At 32.9% G+C, this 6,179-nt stretch overlaps 1 long non-coding RNA gene across 1 annotated transcript; it reads left to right on the top strand.

Moving 5' to 3' along the window:
• Window positions 1-992: 992 nt before the first annotated feature.
• Window positions 993-2,133, top strand: LOC126766490 (uncharacterized). Its single transcript, XR_007668894.1, has 3 exons — window positions 993-1,326; window positions 1,384-1,497; window positions 1,744-2,133. It is a non-coding gene; the product is annotated as an uncharacterized LOC126766490 (long non-coding RNA).
• Window positions 2,134-6,179: the final 4,046 nt, after the last annotated feature.

Consider the following 6,179-nt stretch of genomic DNA (forward strand, 5'->3'; position numbering starts at 1 on the left):
TTTTAGCAGTGGCTAAAGCAAAGTTGCAAATTTATAAAAATGATTTTGAATTATTCAAGTGCAAAGCCAGTGATACTGCAAGAAAATATGTTATTGATACCCATTTTCAAGAAAAAATACAAAGAAAAGTTAAAACACATTTTGATAAATTAGCAGCTTATTACCGATTTCCAAATAGATAAAAAATATTTATTTGATTTTCTAACACCAACATTTTTATTACAATTAAGGCAATTTCATTCAGAAATATTCAGATATAATAGGGCCTAATATTTTACTTCAATTTATTAATATTTACCACCTAGTTTTACTTCAACTAACTCAAGCATTATGTAAGGAAATATTGAACAAGATATAAAACGGAAGTTTTTACAGCTTCTGCAGCAACTGAAAGGTCATTTAGCAAATTAAAAATAAAAAAACTCTCCGTAGTTCCCCCCCGTGGATCCGCGCCTGGGTATACCCGACCTTTAATCTTCTCCATTTCATTTTATTAGCCAAACTTACACCAAGTATTAATTGTAATTTACGTTGTTACTGTTTACTTAAGTAGCTTAGTATTTTTAAAATATTTGTATATTTCATACTTTTATCAAAAGTTTACATAGTAGTGGGGCCCCATTTTTGGTTGCCTAGCTACACCACAGTGTAGGTGCTACCGCTTTCAACATAACTATATCCTTTGAATAAGTAAATGTCGAATGATCGTTTGGTACACAACTGTGGTTAATAATGCTTTGAAGTAGATAAAGTCCAGCACCCTCAATGTTGAGAAATTCTCCCGCGATTTTCAAGAATACATGTGTGTACATGTGAAATAATAATTTGAAATTTATAGCGGAATTCTGAAAGCAGTCTCTAGTCAATATTTGAGACATTTTGAGGTAAAGTCTCAATTTGTGACTTATTCACTAAACAGTCTCTAGCGTTAGTCCCAAAATATGGCTCAAAAGAAGGCAAAAAGTCCTTTGCCATCAAGAATGATAGAGAAATCTCAAGAATGATAGAGAAAGAGATTACGCAATGCGCATGTTTGTTTTCAGTCAGCCGTTCTTGCTGACGTCACGGTTGACTTATTATTCGCCCGCGCCTTTGAATGTGAATTCGAATTGTATTTTCGCGTGTAGTATTAATTGTGAAATTTTATAATATATTTTTTAAAATGATTTGCGCAGTGTTCGGATGCAATAATAACAATGTTAAAAATAGTGCTACGAAATGGAGATTTTTCCATTTTCCTAAGGATAAAACAGTACTAAAGCAGTGGATTCATTTTTGTACACTTCGCGCCAGAAGCCTTCGAAAGAAATTTGCAGTTTGAAATGGGTAATTATAGCATTTTGATTACAATAATTTTACTTTTATAACCAAACACTCTTGCAGATATAAGTTCGCGGAGTCTAACGAAGTTACTACCTAGCGCTTTTCTCACGTTAACCAGATTAACTCCTGCATAGGCTATTGAACGGCGGAAAAGGAATTACTTTTCTCTAACCGGTAATTATCAAAATATTAAACGTACATAGTATTATAAACCTAAAACTACAGAAAACATTCTTATTTAAAAATGTATTGATGTTAGCAAATGCAAATATGTACTTACATACAAACTAAGTTTTCGGATACTAACCACTGTTTCTTATCCTAATTGTAAATCTTAACTAACAATTTATTCCATTTATTTATACGCATGTATGTATGTTTATTATATTTTTGCATGTAATATTTTTCAACGTGTGTCAGTTGATCTAAATTCCATTGACCCAATTGAAAAAAATGATGACTTGGAGATTCTCAACAACGACGGACTTGAGAATTTGGCAGGGTACATCTGCCACAAATTTGGTAAAGACAACTCCGAAATTTGTGCCAATTCAGAAAATTGTTCGTCTTATACTTGGGTGGATCACCTATCTGAAGGAGTGGTACTGATTTGCATATATGTACAAAGAACGTCCAGAAGCACTTAGATTTAAGTAATTTTGTAAATTGTAGCACCAAAGTAAAATAATTGTTTTTCAGAGCTAGAATGTATTTTAGGATTCGTTCCTTAAATAAAAACTTAATTGCAAATATGTACAGCAAAAAAAGAAAACTAAATAAGACAATAAATTCATAGTTGGTCACAAAATATTCAATATTTTTATTTGCATAAATTATATACATTTATTAAAACAAACACAGCAAAGAGACAAAATTAAATAATACAACGAAAATACAATGAAATGAATATGTAGGTAAATGTTCACTACATTCACTTATTTTGATATCTTTTATTAATATTCACTTATATTGATGTTAACTTTTGATGATATTCATGTTTTTGTATGCCGGCAATTCAAAATTGATTCTTATTATATTTATTCAAAATTTGAACTCGTCATTGCGCAATCTTGTTTCTATCATTCTTGGAGAAATCTATCATTCTTGCTTTGCCATTTTGAATATACTGAATAGAGATTAACATTGATATTAATCGGTTGTCGTTCTTTTTTATTTTGTAAGCAACTCTAACAAGAAAAAGTTAAAACTAAATCAATTTTATATAAATTTCGTAAATACTATGAAACAAAGTCAACACATATTTGTATTTTTATTGGTAATTATGTTTTTTGACTACGTTCTAAAAAATTTAATATTTGTTACCGACATATTTATTTTCATTCAAGTGTAAATACACCTCTAAATAATGAAATGTAATCGATTTTTGTGACTGTCACTTAAAGAATAGAAAAATCGTCTCAAGTCACAAAAATTGTCTTTAATACTATATTCGGACCGACATTGAAAATATTTTGAAAACACATTTGTATGTTGTGGAATCTAAGTCGTATCCACAGTATATATATATATATATATTTATTTTTTTTTTAATAAATTTAACTAAATAAATTACTATTCCTTGTATTTTAAGCTTACCTTCGTGTATACATACAATACACACAATCCACAAAAAAAAATTCAATAAAAATTTATTTTCAAACTATTCTGGCAATACCGCCCCAGTTCATTAACTGTGAGAGGGATACTTGCAAACTATACGAACAATACCTCTTCAGCTTATTAAGCTGTGAGAGGAATTGCTTCCAAAAAAGTAAGCAAAAAATAGCAAGAAGAAAATAGCAGAAAAGCAGAAAGAGAGCTTCAGCTTGGCGCTGAAAGCGCGTAGTTCTAGTTTTATTCGCCGCATCGGGTCATACTATACCTTTTTGGTACACGTGTTTGATTGATTGTCGTTTTTTTTAAGTCGTTCGTAAGTTATAGCGTCGCAAACATGGAGCAAAATAAAGAGAAAATGCGGCATATTTTACAGTACTACTACGATAAAGGCAAAAATGTATCTCAAGCCGCCAATAAAATTTGTGCAGTTTATGGACCCGATACAGTTTCCATTTCCACCGCACAACGATGATTTCAACGTTTTCGTTCTGGTGTAGAGGTGGTCGAAGATGCGCCACGCTCCGGAAGACCTGTCGTCGAAAATTGCGAGAAAATCGCGGAATTGGTCGTAAGAGACCGGCATAGTAGCAGCCGTAGCATAGGTCAAGAGCTGGGCATGAGTCATCAAAAACTCATTTCAATTTCAATAAAAAAAAATTCAATAAAAACACCGCAAGACTTTTTTGACAACCCATTATATACATATCCGTGTAAATACATAATAATATATTCATTAGCGCTTTAGCGCATATTTCTAAATGCGAGTACACAACCGCGAATACATAGACGCGAATTATTTAGATTGTCGTTTATTTTCAAATGCTTGGGATAGGATACAACACAAATTAAGAATATACAGAAAGGATGCGGTGAACCAAAAACAACTTTGGGTAAACAAAGTAAATATTTTACATGCTAATTACCTTGTACATACATACATAAGTATATTGAAAGTCCAATTTGGCGAACAAGCATAATTGCACATACATATTTTATTTAACGCATACTATATGCACATAAAATCCACACGTATATACAAAGGATATTGACCTAGTTTCAGTGCGCGCTGAAACAAGGGCATACGAATAAATCCGTAAAAAACATTTTTCCGAAAAAAACAAGTGAATACAAACGAAAGCAATACAAGCGATAAACGCGTTATTAAATTCTTTGTCGAAAGTAACAGCTCTTATTTATTGAAAAGAGCTTCCGGTTACATACAGGGTGGGCCAAAAGAAACCAAGGGGTGTAAAAGTTTAACAACTTTTTCGTTTATTAATTTTTTTTATTGAAATTAAATGGAGAGCGGTATCGGTTTATGATTGAAAATTTTTTACGTCCTGCTCTTGAAAACAGACCTGGTATGTGGTTTCAGCAGGACGGAGCTACTGCTCATACTGCCCGAGACACAATGACACTTTTAAGTCAAATTTTTGGAGGGCGAATAATTTCCAGAAATTCGGAAATTATTTGGCCAGCGCGATCGCCAGATTTGACAGCACCCCACTATTTTCTTTGGGGTTATTTGAAGGAGCGAGTTTATGTGAACAAGCCAGAGACAATCCTTGAACTCAAGGCAAACATTGGTGCAGAAAAAATGCTCTCAAAATAGACATCATCTTCATACTTAGTGTAAAAAAATTTCCCTTTTGTATTTTATATAATCTGAAAGAAAAAATAAAAAAAAATTAATAAACGAAAAAGTTATTAAACTTTTACACCCCTTGGTTTCTTTTGGCCCACCCTGTATATATTTTAATAATCCAATTTTGCGGAAATAATAACTCTTATTTATTAAAAAGAGTTTTCGGTGACAAATTTTTTCTATTATATTATTCTTTTATACATATATATTTTATTAATTCAAATTTTTTGAATGAGCACAGATTCAAAGGAATCTAAAGCAGAATTGTTAATTCCCAAAATTATTAATGATGACAAAAGTCCATGTACACCTGCAGAAGCTACACGCTCGAAGCAAGGTGCTACAAAGCAAAAAAGGGGGAAAGACATTTCGTATATTAAATTCATTTCTGAGAGTGACAGCTTAATTAAATACTGCACTCGATTTGCATCTTCACCGATTCAGGACAACTCTGAATCGGTACTAGAAATTAAAAATAAATCTATTGACAATTTTTGGACACGCCTCCAAGCTGCAATAGTAGAAACTGATGATTCAGATCTACCTGAAAATTTCAAATCCTCGGCTTACGCCAAATACGAAAATTGCTTAGACCGGTATGAAGATGCAAAAGCAATGATATCAGATCAATTAAAACTTATTAAGTCAATTTCACCTACTCCCCACAGTAGAGTAGAGTTACCACAATTGCAAGCCCAAGAGGCAAGTTCAGGCATTCATCTCAAAGTGCCAGCGTATGATACGGAAATATTTCATGGAGGTTATGAACAATGGCCGTCCTTCCGGGACATGTTTACAGCCGTGTACATAAACCATCCAAAATTATCACAAGCGCAAAAATTTTATCACCTCCGATACAAAGCTAAAGGTCAAGCAGGCGTAATAGTCAAGCAGTTCGCATTAAATGACGATAATTTCAATTTAGCTTGGGAAGCTCTAAGATCAAGATATGAAAATGAGAGAATATTAGTTGACAAGCAAGTAACGATACTTATGAACTTACCTAAAATTCAAAAAGAAACCAGTGAAGAATTCATCAAACTGCAATACACGGTATCGAATTGTTTGTCGGTTCTATCGACACAAAATATTCCCACACACAATTGGGATCCTATTCTGGTAAACATATAGTATGTACCGCCGCATTACCAGAAAAATCGTTACTTTTGTGGGAGCAGTCGCTCTCATCAAGAAGAAAATGCCCAACGTGGCAGCAGATGAAAGATTTCTTAACTACCCAATACGAAATTGCGGAAAGGGTAGACAAAAAAATAGTCAGAACTAAAAACGTTCAACACGACTTAAATCGAAGCTTCAATAGACCCCAAGCCGGAAGCAACAATCATTTAAACAGAAGTTTTTTTCAAACACAATCGTTCACATCTGAACAAAATAAATACAAAATAGGCTAAAACTGCCAACAAAACATGCCAACTATGAAATTACGGGCATGATTAGTACAAAACTCAAATAAAATCTGCCCCATTACCATAATTTCCCCCCAAGCGGATAAGCGCATTCAAGCAATTGCTATTGTCTTACCGCAACTAACAAACATGCTCCCAAGCTATCAAATAAATAGCAAGCATTGGGA

Source organism: Bactrocera neohumeralis, unplaced genomic scaffold (assembly GCF_024586455.1).
Source record: "Bactrocera neohumeralis isolate Rockhampton unplaced genomic scaffold, APGP_CSIRO_Bneo_wtdbg2-racon-allhic-juicebox.fasta_v2 ctg1406, whole genome shotgun sequence".
Taxonomy (NCBI): domain Eukaryota; kingdom Metazoa; phylum Arthropoda; class Insecta; order Diptera; family Tephritidae; genus Bactrocera; species Bactrocera neohumeralis.